This window comes from Aquarana catesbeiana, linkage group LG03, assembly GCF_042186555.1.
Source record: "Aquarana catesbeiana isolate 2022-GZ linkage group LG03, ASM4218655v1, whole genome shotgun sequence".
Taxonomy (NCBI): domain Eukaryota; kingdom Metazoa; phylum Chordata; class Amphibia; order Anura; family Ranidae; genus Aquarana; species Aquarana catesbeiana.
Window position 1 is genome coordinate 341,479,192 of NC_133326.1, and position 26,795 is coordinate 341,505,986.

A 26,795-nucleotide genomic window follows, 5' to 3' on the forward strand; every position below is an offset into this window, starting at 1 on the left:
TTTAAGTTTGGCCATGTATTGGTTTATACCAATTTCTTGCTCGGTGTCTGTGTTACAGTTCGTTTGAATCTCTGTCATATAACCCAACCAGCCATTCCCAATGAATTCCATATTGTACAATACACTTGATATACAGTTATTGCTAGCCGTAAGGAGGGAGGAGAAGGAGAAACACACAACAATAATGGACAGAGGGAAAGCCAAACCCAAATCACAACGATTTCCAGAATTAACCTCAAACGCACACATCTGGGCCTTCCTGACTGGAACTATCAAAGATATAAAAGAGATGACTATGCCAATAACCGCAGGAAATCTGTCCTACTCACAAAGACAAGCCATTTTAGCCCTAAAAAATCAACCTGACTTAGAAATAAAACCTGCGGATAAAGGAGGGAACATTGTCCTAATGACTAAAACTTACTACGAAACCATGGTATATAAAATCCTAGCGGATAAGCACTGTTATCGCCTGTTACCTGAGACACAAATTACAAAATTTAAGCAAGAATACCTAGAGATTATTGGTAAAGCCTTTCAAAAGGGCCTAATCGATCAAGATATATACAATTACCTGAATGTTAGAAATCCTAAAGAGGCTACCTTTTACGCCCTACCAAAAATACATAAGCATTCTACATTGCCCCCTGGCCGACCAATTGTCTCAGGTATAGGTTCTCTATCTGAACATGCTAGCCGCTTTGTAGACTCTGTATTAATGCCACATGTATTGAGTCTTCCGTCCTACACACGTGACACACTGGATTTACTGAAACAAATCGAGGGTTTGCCGGTCCCTCCCGATGCCCTCCTCGTGACCTTGGATGTTGAGTCTCTGTACTCTAGCATCCCTCACGAGCAGGGCATCGGGATGGTACGCACCTTTTTAAAGGAACAAGATCACTATAGTTGGGAATTCTGTGAATTCATACTCGAATTACTCCACTTTGTATTGACTCGTAACTATTTTTGCTTCAAGGAGTCCCACTTCCTCCAGGTGCAGGGTGTGGCCATGGGCACGTGTTGCGCGCCAGCCTACGCCAACCTGTACCTGGGGGGGTGGGAACGTACCATCTTCTCACAGGAGGACCTGTCTATATACACCGACCATATTCTCATATGGCGGAGGTATATAGACGATATTTTTCTAGTATGGACAGGAACTCACAAGCTACTGGACAAATTTGTCCAGACAATTAATCATAATTCTATGAACCTTAAGTTCACTACTTCAACTCATGTAAATCAAATTACTTTTTTAGATCTAACCATTTTCAAGGATCAGGATAATTGTCTGGCCACTACTTTGTACAGAAAAGAAACGGCAGGAAATACCGTATTACATGCGGACAGTGCCCACCCTAGATCACTTATCAAGAGCATTCCCTATGCACAATATCTTAGATTACGTCGTAACTGCACACACCTAGAGGAATTTAAAGCTCAAGCTTTAGCACTCCGTCGGAGATTGCTATTAAGAGGCTATAAAAAAACCATACTACGCAGTGCATACAACAAAGCCATTCGCCAATCAAGGAACTCCTTACTCTATAAACAAAAAAAAGCCCTAACCAACACCCCAGTGAGATTCATTACCAGATTCTCCCAACAACATCACAAATTAAGGGATATATTGAACAAACACTGGCCGATCCTCCAGGAGGACCCCATCTTAAATAAGTATATCAACCCCTTCCCACAGATCACATTCAAACGTACTAAATCTTTAGGTGATCAATTGACTTCAAGCCACTTTTCTGTTACACCCAAAACTACACATCCCAAACCAGGAATGTCCCAATGTGGAAAATGCTCCTTCTGCCCTTGGGTGAAAGAAGGAAATTCCTTTATATTACCTAACGGAGAAAAATTTACACCTAAATTTCACGCAGATTGTGATACAAAAGGTGTGGTATATCTAATGACATGCCAATGCGGCGCATTTTATGTTGGGAAGACTATTAGACATCTACGCTGCAGAATTAGGGATCATATTTATTATTCTGGGGAAGGAAAAATGATAACGGCAGTCAGCAGACACCTTGATCTCTACCACAAATTCAATACTTCCCTTGTTTCATTTATTGTATTAACAGTTATTCCACTAGACCCCAGAGGCGGGGAGTGGGACAAAAAAGTATGCCAACAGGAAACACTCTGGATTGAGCGTTTGGGGGCCACTGTCCCCCCTGGGATTAATGAGGCTCAATCATACAAACCATTCCTCTAACCTAATCTATTTCCTTATTTAATTATATCAAAGATTATACATAAGATACATGTATACTAAATTAAAATCAGGCTGTTCGGGAGTCTAACAGCTCTGGTTATTATCTTTAAACTCCCTATACACCTCCGGATATGCTTTACCACTCCTAAATTTCTTGTATGTTTTTGAGGTATATATTAAGATATTACATATCAAACATTGCTTAATAGAATCTTTAATAAAAGATCATGTACCACTATATGCTGTATATCATGTGTCTGCTGTCAAAATCCTGTTTTGTCTTAATTTGTTTTGTTTTTGCTCTGTTTTGTTGTTCCCCACCCTACTGCCATCATGACCCTTGGATACCGGTCCCATTGTTCATATTCCTTTGAACATCAAATTATCCTTATATAATATTTACATATCAGTAACATGTTTATAGTTATAGACAATTTTCTTTACACATATAAGAATGGGGGTTGTTATGTGACATCTTGGATGCACCTCCTGTATTGCAAAATTCAGGTAGGATTATCAGGAGCAATGTGCGGCCGCCCAGCGCCACATCTGCATTCTTTATGTCTGCAGGTGTCGGCGCTAATGGTAATCCATGGTTGCCGGGGTGTTAGGGGCTCGCCGTCATCTCCCTCCTCTTCCCCTCCCTTCCATGGGCGGGCGACGATGGATGGACGCGACGAGCACGGTCCTCCCCCCCTGGTTGCCTGGATACCTAGACGCGGCTGCCTTTTCCCAGCCTGACGCTCCTCCGTCATCGGAGCGGCGCAAGGAGTTGGGACATGCGCAGTACGCGCCAGCGGCCGACCTGGATGATGTCACGTCGGCTACGCCGATTGGTGACTACAGGTGGGGCGGGTGTACAAGAGACGCCGTAATGGCGTCTCCTATGATACTACCTACACTAACCACTATCTGCGGTGGGATGGCGCATCAGCGCTCCACTACCAACTACCATACCTACACTCTCTACAATTAGGTAAGCCTATAATGCTACCATTCTTTCCCTCCCCTCTATTCCCACCTATTCAGATGCTATCTTATTTTATCAATTGCCTCTACTTACCTTAACAGACTCAGCAAGATTGGGGATATAAATCGCTGGGAACTACTATGTTCTTATATGTTTATGAACCATATAAACCAGTTCATGATCTACAACTGCTTCCCCCCTATTCTACCTATTTGCTGGGAACTACCTCTATCTAACAGAGAAACAGCTGAGGGTTGGTTATTTCTGCCCCCTTCCGCTTCTAAACATAGTTTCATACTAACTAGGGTAAGTCTCAATGTACTATATTTTATTCCAATTAAGCTATTTATCTATGGATATGTGAGCTACACCACTACTATTGGGTATCACCTATAATTACTAAATTCGTATATATACATATATACATTAATCACCATATACATACTGCATAGTTCATCTGTCACCACTATCTCCTATCATGTATATTCCTTTCTCTTTTTCCCCTTTTCCTTAATCCCCTTCCCCCCCTTCCCCTTCCTCTCTCTCTATTCCCACCCCCTATGATCCCCTCCCTTCCTTTCCCTGTTCCCGGTCCGTTCACCTTTCCCCCCCCCCTCTCCCCGTCTCTCCCTCCCCCCCTTCTTTTCCCCTCTCCCCCCCCCCCTTTCTTTTCCCTTTCCCCCCCCCTTTCCCCTCCCCCTCCCCCTATTTTTCCCCCCCCTCTCTTTTTTTTCCCCCCCCCCTCCTTTCCCCATCTTCCCTCCCTCTCCCCTCCCCCCCCCTTGTTTTCCCCTCTTCGTTTCCTTCCTTTCCCCCTTCCAGTCCTTCTCCCCTTCTTGGTGTCTCCTTTTTTTTTTTTTTCACATCTTCTCTTTTTCCCCCTACCCACTCCTGTCCCTTGTTTTTCCCTTCCCTTCTCCCCTCTCCCCCCTACCCTATTTATATTTCATTTCATCTTACCTTTATATCCTCTTTATCCCCTACTACACATCTACACCATGTTACATCCGTCCCCACATTGCCCCTTCTCCGCCCTGATATGCTTACAGTGTTGTTGTTCTCCTGGTGTCCCTGTTTTTAACGGTCCCCATGTATTATCTGCTGATCCGTATGAAAGTATTTATACCAACTATATATATACACAAAATAACTTGGGAAGGCTGTTAATAATATACTATCCATTACAGCTATCGTAGTGTTTGCTCCTGAAGAAGCGCTAGAGCGCGCAACATGTCGAGCCCATAATCTTTTACAGAATCTTGGCTACCATCACCACATGGCGCTGATTCAACGATATGTACTGTAACTATATAGATCAATAGGTTGTCTGTATCTCTTATTGATCCAATAGCTTCTTTGTCTCTTGATTTATTTTGTATGGAGTGCATATTCTGTAAATGTTGTTTACTATATATAGGTTTTATCTTGTCTTTGTCTTTCCCCGCTTTTAAATACACAATTTTTGAAATGAAATAAAACTAGATTTTTTAATGATACAAGTATCTTTATTGTGCCTATAAAGTCTTGGTGCCTGCCCACACTCTTACGTCCTTTAAATAATTCATATTAGACGTGGCACACATACTTACCTTGTATCCGCATGACCACTGTGCGATGATACGTCCCCTATTTATGCAATCTTGGAGAACTAACCATTGATCTTCTGTGGATGCAGGTGCTTCAAATCCTTCTGTTTCTTCATGTAATCTCAGACAGACTCCCTGTTCTTCTTCTTCTTCTTTGAATGAATGAATGAATGACTTGTAAAGCGCTGCAAATGCGAACTGAATCGCCTCAAGGCGCTAATGGGTTTTGTGCTGTCATCTTCTTAGAAGAGGAAGGTCTTGAGTTTTTTCCTGAAGGCCAGATAGTTTTCTTCCATGCGGATGTAAGTCGGAAGAGTGTTCCATTGCCGAGGTCCCTGGACTGCGAATCTTCGTCTCCCCTTGCTTTGTAGCGGTATTTGGGAATGAGGAGGAGGTTTTGGTTAGATGATCGCAGACTGCGATTGGGAGTGTAGTGTTTTATTTTCTCTCGGAGGCATTGAGGGGCGTTACCTTGTATGCATTTGTGGGTGAGGCAGAGGGTCTTAAATGTGATCCTATTCTTTACGGTTAGCCAATGTAGGCTCCTCAGGGATGGGGAGATGGACTCCCAGGGTTTTTTTCCTGTTAGCAGTCTTGCCGCCGCGTTTTGGATGGCCTGTAGGCACGCAAGCTGATATTGGGGTAATCCTATGTCCTTTACATTGAAGATAGTTCTTAATGTCATTCGGCTTTATGTTTGGAGTCGTTGTCCTGGTGCAGAATAAATTTGGGGCCAATCACACTCCTAGCTGTTGGTATGGCATGATGGATAAGTATCTGCCTGTATTTCTCAGCATTGAGGACACTATTGATCCTAACAAAATCTCCAACTCCATTTGCAGAAATGCGGCCCCAAACTTGCAAGGAACCTCCACCATGCTTCATACTCAAACCAATGGTTTTGTGGCTGCTGAGCTTCAGTGGAATCTGTGTGATGCCACCCATGAAAGGCTAGTCAATAATCTGTATAGGGCCCCTGTGAGAGTTATCGGTATTTCACCACCTTTTGTCCACCTCTCCTACTTCTTTAAAACTGGATCTGCATTCCTTTCCACGAGATTTACTAGGGCATAAGGTAGTTCTAAGGTGGGAAAGTCCCATGGAGCCACTAGAGAAATACAAACATCAGGAAACTATAAAACTCCCATCTTTTTTTTTTCCTTTTTTTTACAGGTACTTACAGTATATAGTGCCGTCAATTTAAGCAGCACTTTACATGTACAGTATATTGTACATTTACATCATCCCTGCCCTCCAGTAACTTACAATCTAAGGTCCATAATTCACATTCATACATATACAGAACATACAATGGCCAATTTAGGCAGGAGCCATTTAACCTACCAGCATTTCCTTGGAGTGAGGGAGGAAACCAGAGTACCCGGAGGAAACCTACGCAGTTACAGGGAGAACATGCAAACTTCAGGCAGTTTAGCAGAGGTTCCAAATTTCCTGCTTACGAGGTGGATTTAAGTGCTGTAAGGTAAGGGCCGTCTCACATGATGCCCCCTCAGTCACCTCCAAAACATCCTAACAAATTTTTAGAGAAGATAATGTTGTCCCCCACTGTTAAGCAAATGTTACAAGTTCTACTTCTAATTCTTACTCTTTTCCTTCTTTTCTTTTCTGTAACTTTCTTTTACTGGTTGTGCTCTAAGGAGAACATTGTGAGCTGGAGATTTCATGCATAATGGTATTGTAATTTTCACTGTTGGCTCCTTGTGTTCTTTTTAATATACAGTAAAGAGGCTTTGGATGATTTAAGCAAGATAACTTTACTAGATGTTTCAAGCAAATGTAAGTTCAGATTTAAAGGGGATTTCCCTCCATATATACAGTATCTCACAAAAGTAAGCAAACCCCTTACATTTTTATAAATATTTTATTATATCTTTTCATGTGACAAGACTGAAGAAATTAGACTTTGCTGCAATGTAAAGTAGTGAGTGTACAGCTTGTATAACAGTGTAAATTTGCTGTCCCCTCAAAATAACTCAACACACAGCCATTAATGTCTAAACCGCTGGCAACAAAAGTGACTATACCCCTAAGTGAAAATGTCCAAATTGTATTCTTCCCATTTTTCTTTGCTCGACAAACTTTGGTTGACCAGTTTATTCACACATTCAGCAAGCTGTGGACAGGCTGGGTTCAAGTTGAACTCATGTTCAACTCAAACGCATGCTCTTTCAACTTTTTCCATAAGTGCTGATCACTATGGTTGATTAGTAAATATATGAATATATGTAGATCCCATATGTACAGATCAAAGTGAAGCAGTGCCCCAAAAAAGACAAAGGCATAGGCAAATGCCCAATCACTAATATTGCTTATAGCCCCCCATAGCTGACTTTTTCCCCATTAATGACTTACTATGCCTTACTGTGTCTTGTTCTGCACTGTGTCTCTGTATGGAGGCGGCCAAAATGCTGACACGTTTCGGCCTAAGCCTTCATCAAAGCATGTTCTGGTGAAGGCTTAGGCCAAAACACGTTAATTTTTGGATGATGTTACTGCTATAATGCTATAATAAAGTTTTCTATGGAGAAGCTGTCGAGCTGCCTGCTTGTACTTGTTATGGATTCACTGTTAACGCAGTTAGACAGAGCACCGACCACTCTGCACACTAACTTCATTATACAGCGGTACAGCTTGGGTGAGTTTTATTTTGCAACATAAAATAATAAATGCACATTTTATCTGCAAAATAAAATTGCATTTATTATTTTTTTGCAAAAGGTGAACTTACCCTTTAATAGAGGACTGGTCAAACATTTATTTCTTTATTTTTAGGCTACAACTTTTTTGTATGTACCCCTACTCATTCACATTGGGGGAATCAGCATCTGGGTGCCCTCTTGTTGTTAAAGGGTTCTTCCTGATAAGCACCCTGCCGCAGACCCCCAAAACCACTGGGCAGATGTTGGGAGGAAGAGGCCCTTGTCCTAATCAACAAGGCACCCTGACCCCATGTTGAGCACATGTAGCTTGGTATGGTTTGGGGGGGGAGGTTTGTCCCCCCTTTTCCTGGCCAGTCAGGCTGCATGCTCTGATTAAGGATTTGGTATGGATTTTTAGGGGATCTAATGCATATTTTTTGCATTGAGTCCCCATTAAAATCCGTACAAGAAGAGTATGGTATAAATATCCCTTGGGGATCTCAATTATTTATTTATTTATTTTGTGTGGGAAATACACCCTAAATATCCATACCAGAATCAAAGGTTCTGGAGGGACAATTTTTTTTTCATTATTGCTGTAGATGGTACTACAGCAAAAACGACTTTTACAAAGAACACAAAATTAACCAGTTTAAATCACTGACAAATTACCTTCATTGTCAGCTTAAAAAAAAAACACAGCACATAGACCCCTCCAAATGTCCCCCAAAATACAAAGTAGACCCTTATGGGAGGGTCTGTGTGCTGTTTTAAAAAATGTATAGAATAATGGCATCTATAGATTAATATAGGAAGGCGAGTTTTAATAACCTTAAAATACAAAATGGCTAAAGTAACAAACCAAAAAAAAACAAAACAAAGAAGCTGTCAAGCCCAGCTGTCAAAGTTATTTGCTGGCAAATAGTGTTTGCATCACTTTAGTGAAGGATGAGCCTTAAAGTACCTTAAAAAATGTATAGAATGGAGGGCAGGAGGCGGAGCCTAGCAGAGCAGACATGCATTGTTAGAGCTCCACACCGCTGAGGAGAGAAGAGAAGGACAAAGCGGAGCCTGCAGGCTCAAAAGGTATCCATTTGAACCTTTTTGCCCCAGGGAACAAACTGTGAAAGTTTGGGCAGGAAATATGGTACTGGGAGGAAGCCGTGGCAGAAATAAAAATCACCTCACAAAGAGCTCACAGGCACTCACTGCAGCTGAAGCAGCTCCAGTCACCTCACAAGATACAGCATCAGGGCGCTCTCACAGACAGAAAATGTCACAGCAAGACTCTCCATTTGAGTCAGATACAGAACAAATCCTCTCACAAACTTCTCCACAAGTCTCCTCAGTATCCCCAGTAATATTATTACAATTTGAAAAGATGCTTCATAAGGCTTTAAAACAAACCTCAGACCAAATAACAAAAAGCCTAACCAAAGAAATAAGAGAGCTGGGAAACCGCACCGCAGCCTTAGAAATAAAAATGGATGAAATTGAAATTACAACCCAAGAAAATATAACAGAATTGGAACAATTAAAAAAAGAGAATTTAATACTTCAAACTAAGCTCGAAGATTACGAAAATAGAGCCAGACGTTCAAACTTGCGCATAAGGGGAATACCTGAAACTGTGACAGACCTGCAATCTACTATTACTGCTCTATTACAAGAACTAAAGCCAGATATCCCTATTGAACGTTTAGAACTGGACAGAGTACACAGAGCCCTCACAGCCAAAAAGAAAGATGGACCCCCACGTGATATAATCACAAAATTTCATTATTACAGAACGAAAGAACAAATACTAATTGCTGCAAGAGAAAAAAAGGAACTTAATTTTCAAGGACACAATTATCAAATTTTTGCTGACCTATCCCAACTTACTATTACTAAAAGACGATCCATGAAACCCCAACTAATGGAACTGCAACGCCACAACATTATGTATCAATGGGGCTTCCCCTTTTCAGTCAGATTTAACTACCAAGGTACAATTTACAGAAGCAGATCAGCAGATGAACTACAACAAACCCTTTTAAAATTAAATCTGACAGAACCCACAAGCAGCAACACTCCCACACCCAGAAGAATGGCGTCATCTTCACCTTCAGGCAGCACCCAGAAAATTTCAGAACAAAATGGGAATCATCATTCTCACAAAAGAGGCCGTTATGCCACATCATCCATGGACCAAGAAGATTCAATGGGCTGACATCCTAATTCCTGATATCTCTTCATTTATTATACTAAGAGATGGTTCTCTATAAAAAAACTATATTTATAACTGAATGTAACTGCATTCTGATAGTCACACACTGTGTGGGATCATGTTACATTCCAGTTATATTTCTTATTACTTCTGATTCATATAGCCTTAGAATATATAAGTGAAATAAGGAAATTCTTGTTCAGTTATATATTATTAGGTAATAACAATAGATTTATTACTTTTTAGGACAAATATGTTCAATAATCCAGAAGTAATGGAAGCTTTTTCTTTCTTTTCTTAAAACAAATATATTATTACCTAACTAGTTCCTAGAATTATGTTTTTGTTTATTCTAATCTGAAGCAATAGAACCTCAATTTTATGAGTTAACATATCTAAACAGTTACATATGAATAAAATATGTAATTGTTTACTCTAAAAGGGTTAAAATCCCAAAATAATTCAAACTATCTTCATCAATACCAAAGTTATTAACAGTACCTTTCTAACTGAATTATTTAGCCTAGGGCAAGACCAACCATATACAACCACCCTGGAATAAATAATTTCAACAAAAACTATATTCTGCACTCCAATTAATGAAACATCATTTTGATGTCTTTTGACATAGCACTTCTCTCCTGTAAGCGGAAGATCCGTGTACCCCCATTAGCCCTCCTCATTCTCCCAACCATATTATGTGGGAGTGTGACGAAGGCACTTATTCCCCTGAGAGAGATATTTATTCTCTTTCACGGGTAAATTGTGATTACTTGCAAAAAATAATTTATACAATGTATCATCTAATCTCATATGTTTTTTGTTTACTCTTTACTCCAGAATTCACTGGTTTCTTTTCTATCTATTCATCTCTTCAGTCCACACAGGTTGATCTGCGCAGTCAGCTCTGCATAACAAAAAGTAAGTCAAAACTATTTGATCTATTGCCATGGCACCACTGAATATACTTTCCCTGAATGTTCAGGGAATAAATGTCCCTCAAAAAAGGACCAAAGCCTTCCGTACTTTCCATAACAAGAAGGCTCACATAGTATGCCTCCAAGAAACACACTTCACCAAAGATTCTACTCCAAAATATATTTCTCCTTTTTATCAACAAATTTACACGGCTTCTGCCTGTACCAAGCAAAGGGGAACTCTAATTGCATTTCACCGATCCACACCATTCACCTTATCATCAGAAATTAAAGACCCAGAAGGTAGATACCTGATACTCATGGGTTATATAATGAATACAGCAATCACAGTGATTTCCTACTACGCTCCTAACAAACAACCTACACCATTCCTCTCACATATATTACAAGTGATTAATACACACAAAATAGGAACAGTGATAATGTGTGGGGATTCGAACCAGGTCCTCCTCCCATTTCTAGATAAATCACCTTTTACACCATCCAAAATAACCTCTAGATTACCTTTTTCTCAACTTCTTTCCAAATACAATCTGGTAGATTCATGGAGAGAAAGTAACCCAATGAAAAAGAAATTCACTTATTTCTCGCACCCTCATCAAACCTTCACCAGAATAGATCATATTTTTCTAACAATAGGAATGATACCAGAAATTATTGCATCAGATATAATTCCGATTCCGTGGTCTGACCATAATGCAGTATACACTACTATAGCCTCAGCCATACCAAAAGCGCATGACCCAACGTGGTACTTACCGGACATAATGCTCAAACACCCACTACATCAGATGGCCATTGAACAAGCTTTAAAGGAATACATATCAATTAATAATACAACAGACATCTCCCCAATAACACTGTGGGAAGCTCATAAGCCTGTCTTGCGTGGTACAATACAAAGACAAATGGCACTATTTAAACGGGAAAGCAAAAATCTAGCAAAAAAACTAGAACTCAATTTTAATGCAGCCTACATATCATTTCAAGATAATCCATCTCAGAGTACAAAATCTCATCTGGAAAAATCTAGATTGGAATACGATCTATTTCTCACTGAGTCAGTTGATAAATCCCTCAAACGCTCCAAACACAATTTCTACATGAATACAAACAAACCAGGTACATATTTGGCTCGGGCATTAAATTCAACTAACAAATCTTTCAAACCAATACGTTTGAAATTATCAAAAAATGTTTACACTTGTAATCCAGTTAAAATAGTCCATAAATTTCACTCACATCTCGCAACTTTATACAAGACAAACAATGAATTTAATCCTACAGAAGCTGAATCCTTCTTCTCAAAAATAACCTTACCTGAGTTATCTCAGAATCAAAAAAGCAGTTTGGATGAGCCTATAACTATAGATGAAGTTGCTAACGCCATAAAAGACCTAAAACTTAACAAAAGACCAGGCCCAGACGGCTACTCGGCTTTATACTATAAAACATTCTCAGAAATACTCTCTCCCATTCTCACTGAAACTTTTAACAAACTTCTAGATGGACATTCTTTTCGGCAAGAAACACTAATGGCAATTGTTTGTATGATCCCAAAACCCCTTTCTGATGATACTTCCTGTGTGAATTATCGGCCTATCTCTCTGTTAAACCTCGATATTAAATTATTAGCAAAAATAATAGCAAAACGCCTCAATAGCATTATAGGAAAATTAATACATAGAGATCAAGTAGGCTTCATGCCAAATAGACAGGCAGGCGATAATATACGCAGGGCAGTGTTATTGGCACATATTGCTAAAAAACGGAAAATCCCTTTATGTTTTCTATCTCTCGATATTAAGAGGGCATTTGACACAGTATCCTGGCAATATATGCAATATTCATTACAAAAATGGGGTTTTGGACCCCACTTTTTAACATGGATCAAAGCATTATATAATAAACCCAAAGCCTATATAAAATATGCTGGATACAAATCTGAAGCCTTTAATATCGAAAGAGGTACCCGACAGGGTTGCCCACTATCTCCCTTATTATTTGCCCTTATACTCGAACCCATGGCCCAATACATCAGAACAAACCAAACTATAACTGGCATTGAAGTAGGAGGTATTACACACAAATTATGTATATTTGCAGACGATATATTACTTTTTCTATCATCACCACAGGTCTCTGGTCCTAACTTAATACCAGCTCTTGATGGATTTGCAGCCCTATCCGGCCTTATGATTAATCCTAAGAAATGCCTAGTGCTTAATATTTCACTCACAAACATGGAATTGATCCCAGCTAGGGCTACACTCCCATTCACATGGGCAGAAAAATCAATCCCATATCTTGGAATTCATTTAACAGCATCTCATTCTGACTTATTCTCAACCAATTATCCTCCTGTATTAAGACAGATCACAAATCTAATAAAACAATGGTCACAACTTCCTTTATCCTGGATAGGGAAGATTAATGCAATCAAAATGACTATTCTACCCAAATTGCTTTATCTATTCAGAGTCCTCCCTATTCCAATTCCTTCCTATTTTTTGAGAATAGTACAAAAAAGAGCAACTTCGTTTATATGGGGCTCTTCTAAACCACGTATACCTATACACACACTACATCTTCCCAAAAATAAAGGAGGCCTGGGATACCCTAATTTTACTAACTACTACAGAGCAGCACATTTGGCCAGTCTGTCCAAATACCATGCAAAACAGGAAATCCCATTATGGGTATTTATAGAGGCTTCAGAAAATGACCCTCTATTAATATCAAATTTATTATGGCTTGATCCTAAAGACCGCTTTAAAATTCATAATCCCATAACTAAACACTTCTTATCTCTCTGGGATAAACTAAAAACCAAATATCAGTTACAATCTCCACACAATCCTCTCCTTTCTTTTATCAGAAATCCGGCCTTTTATCCGGCATGGATCTACCCAAATTCTTTTAAAGCTTGGACAACATCAGGCATTCAGACACTAAATGACTTCATAGCATCTAAATCATTCCTTTCATTCCCATCGCTTAGAGAAAAATATGATCTACCAAACTCTGAGATATTTAGATATCTCCAAATCAAAAATTTCTATACACCATTCCTAAAGGGGGATACACCATTATCCCAATTATCCATTTTTGAATCAATCTGTACAAAAGATCCATTTGCTAAAGGTACAATTTCATCACTTTATAATCAATTATATGGAGTAGCAAATCTTAATAGACCCTCTTACGTTCAGAGGTGGGAGGAGGACCTGGGACGAACTTTAGAAGACACGGACTGGTCTAATATATGGCTCACATCTAAGTCATCTTCACCCAACATCTTGGCACTGGAGACAAATTATAAAGTCCTAACTCGCTGGTACCTTGTACCCGCTAGAGTGGCAAAATATTCACCTAATACCTCAACTCTTTGTTTTCGAGGATGCCCAGAAATAGGCACATATTTACACATATGGTGGACGTGCCCAGTAATCCAAACCTTCTGGAAGGAAGTCTTCATGATTGCATCTAAAATATTTAAAAAAATAATACAACCAGATCCATATTTAACTTTACTTAATCTAAAACCGGAATGGTTAACACTCTCTCAATTCAAACTTATGATCCAACTAATAACGGCTGCAAAACAAACAGTGGCCAAGGCATGGAAATCTCCTACATTGGTACTAGCAGAAACAATTCACAGAATGAATAATACAATGTCCCATGCTAAGATGGTAGCCATCGATCAAAATCAAATTCCAAAATTTGAAAAACTTTGGCATCCTTGGATAAAACAACAGTTCCTGTCAAATTTCAATGACTCTGTCCTGTTGCCATGGTAACAGATTAAATGACTTACAGAGACACCCATTCTAAGGCTTCAAAGAGAACTAAAAAGAATAATAAACTGACGAACGGGACAACCTTGTGGACCATACCTCTACCTTTCAACCCTTTTTCTTCTTTCTCTTTCCTTTTCTCCACCTTACGATTAAAGCTCATTATCAGAATTTATTTGACCTATATACACTCTACTTGTAAACAATATGTATAGTAGGTATAAATCATTTAAATACCTACAAAAGTAACTAAGGAAATTATATATATCTTTAATTTAGGTTTACGTGAACCCAATGTTTAATATTTGAAATTTCATGATATTTACCTATATAAACCCTACTGTAAAACAATGAGCTTACTTTATAGATCCTTGTAAACTTACTTTATGTATCTTTATGTATCTTTATAACATTGTATACTCAATAAACTTCTTTTGACAAGGAAAAAATGTATAGAATAATGGCATCTATAGATTAATATAGGAAGGTGAGTTTTAATAACCTTAAAATACAAAATGGCTAAAGTAATGTAAAGTAAAGTAACAGTAACAGGTACTTATGTGTCAGCATATAAAATGTATAGGCACAATTCAGGGTGTGTGCCTACCCTTCTCCTATATGATGCATGAGAGTCACCTTATGAGCAAAATACAAACATTAAAGCAGCAAATTATATAAAAGATATAACAGTAGGGTGAAGCTTGAGAAGTATCTTGAGTGCCAAGCTAGGGACCTAGCAGAGAAGCGAGGCTGACACTTGAGGAAGATACTACAGTGAAGATTGGGAGAGCTCAAGGGATTCAGTGGCAGTGAATCATCTAGTCTAGTGAGAGAGACTGGAAGCTAAGTGGGCTGAAGAACTACAAGAAGTGATTGTAGTAAAGCGAAGGAACTGTTACAACTTGTGTTAGAAACTGTTAAAGACTGTTGGCGTAGCACACAGCATTCCTACACATGCAGATGTGGCATCCTGCTGGATGCCTTTCCCTGCATGGCTGTCTACCTGTAGAAGTCTCTGAGTCTGCCAATTAACATTGCAACTACCTAAGGGTGTCCTGGCCCTAACCATTTCTCCCAAAGTTCTGTTAAGAGAAATAAAAATCTCTTTGCATTCAAGAAGTGTCTGGCGCCCAATGAATCTATCTTGCATTACACCCACTATGCCTTACAACCCACCACATACAGAAGAATGTCAGCTATCTCTGACCCTGGAGGTTCTCATTAGACTGAAGGAGGCCTGGGACCTTGCTACATTTTGCGCCCAAAGTGGGGCAAAGGCTTTATCCTTGCAGCAGTCGCCCATAGCAACCAACTTCAGCTCCATCAGGATTTCGTCTGGCTCCGTGGGAATGTCGCAAGTAACATCTGTACTTCTTATAGACTGTGTTGTCATGCATTCTAACAATGTGGGGAAGAACCAACAAGTCTCATTGCTCATGGGAGAGGATCAGCCTGGTCTTTTGACACTTCCTGCCAGCGATGCCAGATCCTGCAGCATAAAGAAGGTGGGTGCAAAAGTTTCCAGAGAATGTCTGCACCAATCTGTTGGCAGGGGAGGAGTTCCCACACTGCAGAGGAGCATAAGGAAGTGCTGCCACATGTGTCTGATTGTGGGTTGGAGAGAAAGATGGCGCAGTTTGTGAGCGAGATGGCGGATTGGAAAAAGTACGCTCCGGGTGTTTTTTTCGGTCCGAACGATGCGAAACCTGTCCTGACTGACACCGTAGTACGGTATACACCGAAGGGTAAACTTGCCCTGTATATGGGTGGAGGCTATGAGGCCTTGGGATTGATTTGTGAGAGATGTTGACTGGCACCATTGTGCAAAGCAAGCACCAAGCGCAACTATATCCGGGCCGAGGAGTGTTTCACTACAACTGATTCAAACATTCCGTCAGACAGCCTATCGGAACTCTTTTCGGATACTTTGTCTTGCACCAGGAAGTGGAGTGACAGCGATGATGAGCAAATGAGTGATGTGCAGAAAGGTGAAGTTCCCTCTGTTGTTGCTGCTAATGTGGAAATTAAGCTGTCTGCCAATGCAGCTCCGCTAATAAGTATCTTTTGAGGTGGATCGTTGGGCTCAATGGGTACCCAAGATTCGCCCTATTACACCCAGGCTGGCAACTAAGCCTGATCATAAGCCAGATGTGGTTGCTGGGTGTTCAATTCAGCTTGCTCCAGACACTCGGGTCATGCCCAGGTACAGAGACCCTAAAACCCTGCCTCGGCTATCTAAGATACAGCGGATCGTGATACAGAAAGTGGCGGAAGAGTAGGGTATCTATACCCCTAGAGATTTTGGATAAAGAGGTCCAGTGGGTGGATGAGGCTGTGCACAGTTTTTTCCAGATCCCTCTTCAGTTGGCCTTTCCAAAGTTGTCACCAAGGTAGCTGGAAAATATTTCTCATTGATAAACACCTGGGGTTATGGCCGTAAAATAAATCTGGACAGTGTAATTATTCGCAGGCCAGACAAGAAGGACATTAAACGCTTTGTCACTACAGTGAATGACAAAGGAGAGTCCTTAAACTTACCCGATCCTGAGTACTACTGGTAAATGCCATAAAGATGCCTATGTTATCTTTCTCTGTGGATTACAAATTTGTGCTGTGTGATGTCAAGGACGCTATGCTGAGAACCACTTCACACTCACATACAAGTTGTTGCTAGTGGAGAACATTCCAGAGAGCTGTACTGCCAGGATGGTGCTGGACTGAATGCTGCCGGCAGATACAGGGAGTGCCCACCTGAGCCACACTGGCTAATGTTGTTGGGGTTCTCTACCCTGAAAAGTGACCTGTGATCTTCAGCAGGTTGTTGTTTTCTCAAATGATAAAGAAAATCTTCTTTGTCCCTGGCTGTCATACGAATAGATTGAGCACACCATTGCAAGTGGACCTATGTCCCAGAGTGCGGTCCCTTGCACCATGGCCTAGCTGCTTGTGTCTGAATGCAGCTGTGCCTTTTGTCCCCGGAGTTGTCAATAAAGGAGTAGGGAACTTGCTGGGAAATGTTGTCCACCCCAAGTGAGAATCTGATGGACTGTGATATGTCAAGTACACTGGGGGGTGTGTAGTTAGGTAGGATGAACAGTGGCAAAGGGGCAAATTCTTACCATTCATGTGAATAATGGACTAACCCATGCATCAGAACTGTTTCTAGTGTTGGTCACCAACAAAACCTGCAAGACAAAAGCATAATGAGCTAGTATGCATAGCATACTAGCTCATTATGAATTACTTACCTGAGATCGAAGCCCTCGCAATGGTCTTCGTTCACCGCTCCGGCTGCCGACATCTCCCTGGGGGGGTTACTTCCGGGTATCACAGCTACGGCGCTGTGATTGGCCGGTCTCTAACTCACATTCATACATATACTGTATGTACTTTTTATTGCAACTAGTGTTAATTCCTGAAAATGATTTAGATTTAAAGTAGAAGTTCAGTCTAAAACTAAAATCTCTAAATCTATTTGCAGCCACATTCTAAAGCCTCGTACACACGATCCAATTGTTGGCCAACAGAGCGTCAGACTTTTGTCCGAAGGGCGTGTGCTAGAAACTTGTCTTGCATACAAACAGTACAAAATTGACGGCCAACAAACATGAACATAGTGACATACTAGACGTACTACAAGCTGATAAAGAGGACGTTCAATTGTCAGGCGCCACCCTTTGGGCTCCTTCTGCTAATTTTGTGTTAGTGGGAATTTGGTAAGTGTTGATTTGCGCTTTTCAGTTTGTGCTTTTCAGTTTGTTTCTGAATGGCCGTTCGTCAACCAGCCATGTTGCAGAATCAGAGGAGAGAAAGTGCTATTATTGGCCTTGGAGTTATTGCTTTGACCAAAGTCCAGTCCAGGAACAGGAGGAGGAAGATTTCTTGGACTAAAAATTGGTGGCTTAATCGTGACCAATTATGTCATATGCCTTTGCTGCGGGAGCTCCAGGAGAATAGTGATTTTCGGAATTATCTCTAGATGACGGACCCCAGCTTTCACCAACTCTTGGCATTGTTTACCCCATATATTAAGAAGCAGGACACACGCATGAGGCTTGCCATTACTCCTGAGCAAAGGCTCATAGCCATCTTGCAGTACTTGGCAATGGGTAGAAGTCTCCAGGACCTCAAGCTTACCACTGGGATCTCCCCCCAGGCTCTGGGACTCATTATTCCAGAGACCTGCTCAGCCATTATTCAAGTCCTGTAGAAGGACTATATTTGTGTAAGTTTTTTCCTTTAACATCACATTCTATGTATTTAATGTTTTCTAAAGTATTGTATTAATTTCTTGATTTTATCATTAACATTATTGTAATATGCTGTGAATGTCCTCTTTGTCCTCATGCAAAGGGGTCTGAATACTTTCCGTCCCCACTGTACATACTAGGGCCAAGTTAGGCAGGAGCTAATTAACCTACCAGCATGTCTTTTGGAGTGTGGAAGGAAACTGGAACACCCTGAAGAAACCCACGCAGGCACAGGGAGAACATGCAAACTCCAGGCAGGTAGAGCGGTGGTTGGGATCCGAACCGATTACCCTAGCGCTGCTAGGTGGAAATGCTAACCACTTAGCCATTGTGTCATTTTTTTCCATGCCATGTGTACAACCCTGTCTGAACACTGTTGCATCTTGGGGAAGGGAGTTAATGATGGTCGGGGGCCGGTAAAACTGCTGCTCAACCGCCCTTTTTTATACTGCACCCTGGCCACCCGTGTGAGCAAGTCCTATGTGTACTGGAAAAGTTGTTTGTTGTAAAAGTACACATACACATAAAACATCTGTTATCTAATATATGAAAATCTGACAAGTTTTAAAGATTGGTCCTAGCAAGCATGTTTGCATGAAGCAGAGGAAAAACAGATCTATACTTCAGATGGTAGTATCCCAATGCTTTACTGGTTGCATGTTTGTTCTCGGTCACTAACTTCTAATGTAATAAGCTAAGAATAAGGATAACAGCCTGGAGCAGCTCCCATATTTCTATTTGGACAAGTTAACTTTGTTAGGATTAATACATGGGGTAAAATAAAAGACAATTGGAGTTGCACTGCCTGCTCCTTCACAATGGTCATATGATCTAAGATTTTGGTCATGTGACATTTCCTGGAAAGAAACTAGGGCAGAATTTTTTTCAAGGAAAGATATTTCGGCCCTTCTGTTATTGTATTTATACATCCCACTTATAGACTGATCTAGGGTGGCAAAGGAGAAAGTGGCCATCGCCAGAAAGTCACCAAAAGTTTTAGATCAATAATACAGTATATATATGGTGACTCTTGTTTTATTTTCCATTCCTATAAATAAGTGGCTTACCTAAGCCTGCAAGGCCAGGTTTACTGAGTAACATGGATTAGAAAGGAGCCTAAATGAGTGCTTACTGTGGTCTATGATGTGGTAGACACCATCTGTAGTTGACGTCTGCATACTTCATTTCTCTGACAGTGATAGTGTGTTAGTGTGTTGCAGCTGTTAGCATCTAAGTACATACAAATTGAACACTTACTGCTAATTTGTGGTCACTAGAAACTATACACCTATGAGAAATGTTTAAGTCCAATAAACAATAACAAAAATCCATGACTTGAGGAGTCCTGATTCTATAAAATAGGCATTAGGCTTTGTGTGAGATGTGTAAAAACTCAGATATTTTGCCTTTAACTCGGCAGCCTGTAAAAGGTTATGGGTCGTTAATAATAAAAAAAATAAAAATAAACAGGTAATTTCAGACACCATAGCCTACATTACAAGTAGCATATTTTCTACTACATATTTCTAAACATTTTAATAAATCTTATTCTAGAGAAAATACAAGTGTATTTTCCCATGAGTTTTATTCCCTCTAATTTAGAGGCAAAGAAAAGAAGGTCTGCAAGGAAGATTGTGTCAATTATCTATTTGTCGATTTCCTTTACTGATGATATCTCTGCCTAGAAAATGCAGGAGGGGGGATATGTCTACATTAAAGAACTCCTTGAAATTTTGTTAAACATATCCCAATTCTCTTTTTATTTAAAGAATGTACAAAAACAATGCCCATAAGTATGATGATAGCATACTATGACATGTATGGGAATCATAGATGGCATATGTAGAACAGAAATATATTCAGAGCATCAAATAATAATAATAATAATAATAATAATAACATTTACCAAATCATTTACCAAATTATCCTTATGCTCCATGCACACTAGCTAGTGTTATCCTGTGTCCATGCACACTATTTTAATCCAGAGGCATTTTTTAAGCTTCAGCGTTTAGGAGCATAAAAAAACCCCCCAAAAAACTCTTTTGTTTGCATTTTTGGGAGTGATTTACCAGCAGAAAAAAAAACAATTAATGCTCCCAAATGCTGCTAAGCGCCGGTTTCCAGCATTTTCCAGCAAGCCGGCCGCCACGTCCTTAACAACAGATGATGGGTTCCCCTCTGATAGCTGAATGTAAACAAAATAATTGCTGTCAATTAAAACTTGAGAAAAAAAAACAGTGTGGGGGCCCCCCTTCAATCCACACCAGGTCCTTTGGGTCTGGTATAGATTTTAAGGGGAACCCAAAGGAAAAACTTAAAGTGGTTGTATACCTCTTTTTGACATTTTTACCTACAGGTAAGCCTATAATAAGCGGCCCACAGCAGCCCTTTACCATGTGATCAGCTGTGTCCAATCACAGCTGATCACATGTAAACAAACTTGCCGATTATTGGCATTCCTTTCCTTACATGCTGTCACAGCGTGAGGAAAGGACAGCCAGTAACTGGCAATTCTGACAGGGCACATTTACACTGATAATTAAGGCAGCTCCATCAGTGCAACCTGCCAGTGCCCATCAGTGCAGCATGTCAGTGCCCATCAGTACAGCATATCAATTCCCATCAGTACAGCCTATCACTTCCAATCAGTGCCGGCCATCAGTGCCTATTGTGTTGCCTATCTGTGCCCATCAGTGCCTCCTCATCAGTGCTGTCTATTGGTACTGCCTATAAATGCCCATCAGTATCGCCTATCAGTGGCCATCAGTACCTCATATCAGTGCAGTCTCATCAGTGCGCATTAGTGCCACCTCATCAGTGCCCATCAGTGCAGCCTCATCAGCGCACATCAGTGAAGGAAAAAAATGACTTTTTTTTTGCAAAATTTTATAACACAAACTAAAAAGATTTTTTTTTCATTTTTTTTGGTCTTTTTTTGTTTGTTTAGCAAAAAAAGAAAAAATCCAATGGTGATTAAATTAAATGCCACCAAAAGAAAGCTCTATTTATCTAAAAAAATTATAAAATTTTCATATAGGTACAGTGTTGCATGACCGTGCAATTGTCATTCAAAGTGCAACAGCGCTGAAAGCTGAAAATTGGCCTGGACAGGAAGAGGGTGAAAGTCCTCAGTATTGAAGTGGTTAACAAGGGGGCCCCCAGATCCCGCTCCCCCATGTGAATGAGTATTGGGTACATAGTACCCCTACTTATTCACCAAAAAAAGTAGTAAATGTGAGTAAAAACAGACAGTTTTTGACAAGTCTTTTATTCAAAAAAACAAATAAATAAATAAATGTCCCCCAAAGAAGATCCAATGTCAATTACGTTGACCTGGAAAAAAAAAGAGGTCCGCACCTGATGCTGGCTCCCGCCAAATGATAGGTAAATGAATAAAAAGGGGGGCACCCCATGACGTCAGGCGGTGGGAGTCAGCGTCAGGCGCAGAGCTCTTTTTTTTTTTCTTTGGGTCAGCAGCAGTTGCGTTCATTGTGATTGACACTGAATTTACTTCAGGGACATTTGGTTTTTTTTTTTAATGATTTGTCAAAAATTGTCTCTGTGTTGACACTTTTTTGGTGAAAGAGTATGGGTACAATTTCCCCCATAGTCATTCACAAGGGGGCCTCCCTTGTTAAAGGGGGCTTTCAGATTCCAATAAGCTCCCCGGCCACAGATCTACACAACCACTGGCCATGGTTGTGGGGCAGAGGTCCTTGTCCCCATCAACATGGAGACAAGGGGCTCTGGGGGGAAGCCTCCATACCCCAAAGCATCCCCCCATGTTAAGAGCATGTGGCCTGGAATGGTTCAGGGGCGCTTGCTTGTCCCCCCTTTCCTGGCTTGCCGGGCTGCATGCTCGGATAAGGGTCTGGTATGGATTTTGGGGGGTCCCCATGACATTTTTTTATTTTTAGCATGGGGTTGCCCTTAAAATCTGTACCAGACCCAAAGGGTCTGGTATGGATTGGGAGAAGGGGACCCCCATGCAGTTTTTTTATTTTTTTTTTAGTTTTTGATCTCATTCAGCTGTCAGCGGGTAAACCCACTGACAGTTGATGAGTCATCGGTTGTTAAGGACACAGGCGGATGCCCGTTACTTAACAACTCGCTATACACTGTTAAACACCAGCAAAACGCTGGCACAGAAACGGAAAAACGCTAATGATGAGTTGAAAACAGCTCCAGAACTTTTTCCTTTGTTTTTGCTGTGTTATGTGTTCCTTCTGTAGTGTTAAACTGAACATTTGTTGATGCAGAAGTACAGCAGCCATCTTTAAGGAGACCGATTTGCTATATGCTGGGTGTTCAGTGTGCCCCTGTACCTTTAAGAAGGGGTGCCATCAATTGCAGCCACTGTGCCAAACACTGCCACTGTGCCATCAAAGACTGCCACTGTGCCCATCAAATGCAGCCACTGTGCCCATCAAACGCTGCCACTGTACCCATCAAATGCTGCCACTGTGCCATCAAACGCTGCCACTGTCCCATCAAACACTGCCACTGTGCCATCAAATGCTGCCAGTGTGCCCATAAAATGCTGCCAGTGTGCCCATTAAATGCTGCCAGTGTATCCTTGAATGCCCCCAGTGTGACCCCCGCCCGCTCGCTATTTGCCAGGCACTTACCCTATCTTGGTGGGGCAGCGGGTGACGGTGACGAGCGGGGTCCTCCATGCGTCTCCTACTGTCCTCATCTCCCATTCTCTCCTCCTGCATCCAATAGCGGCGCCTGTCGTTTCAGGTGACAGGTAACAGGTGACAGGTAACAGACCCGAGCACTTGATTGGAGGAGAGGCAGTTTAGTGTTAGGAAAGTGAATTGTCATTCGCTTTTCTAACACAGCTGAGTGACCTGCGAGCGACCAGCACGGCGCTCGCAGGTCACTTTTTTTGAAGCCTATTAGAGCCTATGGCTCTAATCAGGTGCTTCAAAAACACCCCCCGCCGCTGTAATTCAAGCGCCCTGTGCCCGAAAAGGGGCCGGGCGCCTGAATAGGGGGTGGCAGCGGCGGCCATAGATAGATTCATGCATTGCATGAATCTATCTATTGGTGATAGAGGGGGTGGCAGGAGAGAGGGGGTGGCGCGCATGCGCCCTTAATGCACAGGCTGCCACTGGTTAGGAATGCCTATCCCAAGAAGGCTGCCAGCTTACAGATAGAAGACACTCTGGAACATACTGTAGAAACAGGAACAAAGCAGCGTCTGTCTGCATTGCAGTTGTACTGCCCTTGCGATCTACTTGCGGGTGTCATTGCGGGTGTCATTGCAAAGTTAACAACACCCCAAATGCAGGTTTCAATTGTGTGGATCACAACAAGATGTGGCAAATACTGAAAGAAATAGGAATACCAGACCACCTCACCTGTCTTCTGAAAAACCTGTATGCAAGTCAAGAAGCAACAGTTAGAACAGGACATGGAACAGCTGACTGGTTCAAAATTGAGAAAGGAGTGCGGCAAGGATATATATTGTCACCCTATTTATTTAACCACTTGCCTACCGGGCACTTACACCCCCTTCTTGCCCAAGCCATTTTTCATCTTTCAGCGCTGTCGCTGAATGATAATTACGTGGTCGTGCTACACTGTACCCAAACAAATTTTTTATTATTTTCTTCACACAAATAGAACTTTCTTTTGGTGGTATTTAACCACTTCCCGCCCGCCCTATAGCGGATTGACGTCCGGGAAGTGGTTGTGTTATCCTGACTGGACGTCATATGACGTCCAGCAGGATAACATGCCGCAGCGCGCCCCCGGGGGCGCGCATCGCGGCGATCGGTGGAGCGGTGTGTCAGTCTGACACACCGCTACACTGATCTTGGTAAAAAGCCTCCGGCGGAGGCTCTTTACCACGTGATCAGCCGTGTCCAATCACGGCTGATCACGCTGTCAATAGGAAGAGCCGTTGATCGGCTCTTCCTCACTCGCGTCTGACAGACGCGATTAGAGGAGAGCCGATCGGCGGCTCTCCTGGCAGGGGGGGTCTGTGCTGATTGTTTATCAGCGCAGCCCCCCCTCAGATCACCACACTGGACCACCAGGGATCGCCACTAGGACCACCAGGGAAGGGGCAACATGTGGATGGCCAGGTATGTACCCCATGGCCATCCACATGTGCCCAGTGTGCCCAGTCAGTGCCAATCAGTGCCCACAAATGGGCACTGATTGGCACAATTATGTTGCAGTGATGCCCAACAATGCCACCCTTAGGGGCATCACTGCAAACAACCAGTGCCGTCAGTGCCACCCATCAGTGTCCATTCATGCCACCTGTCAGTGCCCATCCGTGCCCATCAGTGCCCATCTATCAGTGCCCATCCATGCCCATCTGTGCCAACTATCAGTGCCACCTATGAGTGCCCATCAATGCCACCTATGAGTGCCCATCAATGCCACCTATGAGTGCCCATCAGTGCCTCCTATAAGTGCCCATCTGTGCCACCTATGAGTGCCCATCAGTGCCGCTTACCAGTGCCACCTATCAGTGCCCATCAGTGCCGCCTATCAGTGCCCATCAGTGCCGCCTATCAGTGCCCATCATCAGTGCCCGTCAGTGCCACCTCATCAGTGCCACCTCATTGGTGCCACCTCATCGGTGCCCATCAGTGCCGCCGTATCAGTGCCAGTCAGTGCCCGTCAGTGCAGCCATATCAGTGCCCGTCATTGAAGAAGAAAACGTACTTATTTACAAAAAAAATTTAACAGAAACAAAGAAAAACTTGTTTTTTTTCAAAATTTTCGGTCTTTTTTTATTTGTTGCGCAAAAAATAAAAACCGCAGAGGTGATCAAATACCACCAAAAGAAAGCTCTATTTGTGGGAACAAAATGATAAAAAATTTGTTTGGGTACAGTGTAGCATGACCGCGCAATCATCATTCAAATTGCGACAGCGCTGAAAGCTGAAAATTGGTCTGGGCGGGAAGGTGTCTAAGTGCCTGGTATTGAAGTGGTTAATCACTGCTGGGTTTTTTATTTTTTACAAAAAAAGCCCAAAAATTTTGAAAAAAAAATGTTTTTTACTTTTTTCTGTCAGTAAATTTTGTAGTAAATAATTTTTCGCCTTCACTGATGTGCGCTGATGAGACGGCACTGATGGGCACTGATAGGCTAAACTGGTGGGCAGTGATGAGGTGGCACTTATGGGCACTGATGAGGCGGCACTTATGGGAAATGATTAGGTGGCACTGATGAAGAGGCACTAATATGCCGCACTTATGGGTACTGATAGGTGACACTGTTATGTGACACTGATGAGCACTGATAGGCGGCAGTGATGGGCACTGTTAGGTGGCACTGATGGGCACTAATAGGCGGCACTGGTGGGCACTGATAGGCGGCACTGGTGGGCACTGATAGGCGGCACAGATAGGTGGCACGGATAGGCGGTAAAGATGGGCACTGACGGGCATTGATGAGTGGCACTGATGGGCAACACTGATGGGCATTGATCGACAGCAGTGATGGCCATTGATGGGCAGCACTGACTGGCATCGCTAATGGGCACTAATTGGTGGCACTTGTGGGCAGTGGTGGGCACTGATTGCTGCCACTGGTGGGCACTGATTGCTGGCATTGGTGGGCAATGGTGGGCACTGATTGGTGACACTGTATTGCTTTATTGTAATTAGGGCACTGATGATCAGTGCCCTGATTACATTCCTAGATGTCCCCCTGCATGGAGATGCCGCTGATCGGCTCTCCTCTCCTCACACTCTGTCAGTGTGAGGCGAGCCGATTACCGGCATCTCCGTGCAGGTTAAATTACATGGTTAAAGAGCCACGGACGTGGATCTTTACAGAGATCAGGGTTGCGCCGTGTCCTAGCAACACGATCGCCGCGATGTGCCCCCCAGCGGGCACGTGAGAGAGGCCGTTCTGGGACGCCGTCATATGATGGAGTCCCAGAACAAGAGCCGCACCGCCCCACTGTCATTTAACGGTGGGCAGGCAGTAAGCAGTTAATAGCATTTTTTTTTTTTAAACATTAAAGTTTATTGAAGAAAATTAATTTTCATGTGAACGTGGATTGCAAATCTGCATAAACATTGTATGGTTGAATCAGGGTGGCATATATAACAAGTGAGAACATTGTCAATGATAAGGGCCAGACAAATCACTAAAATCCCTTTAATAATATCTTAA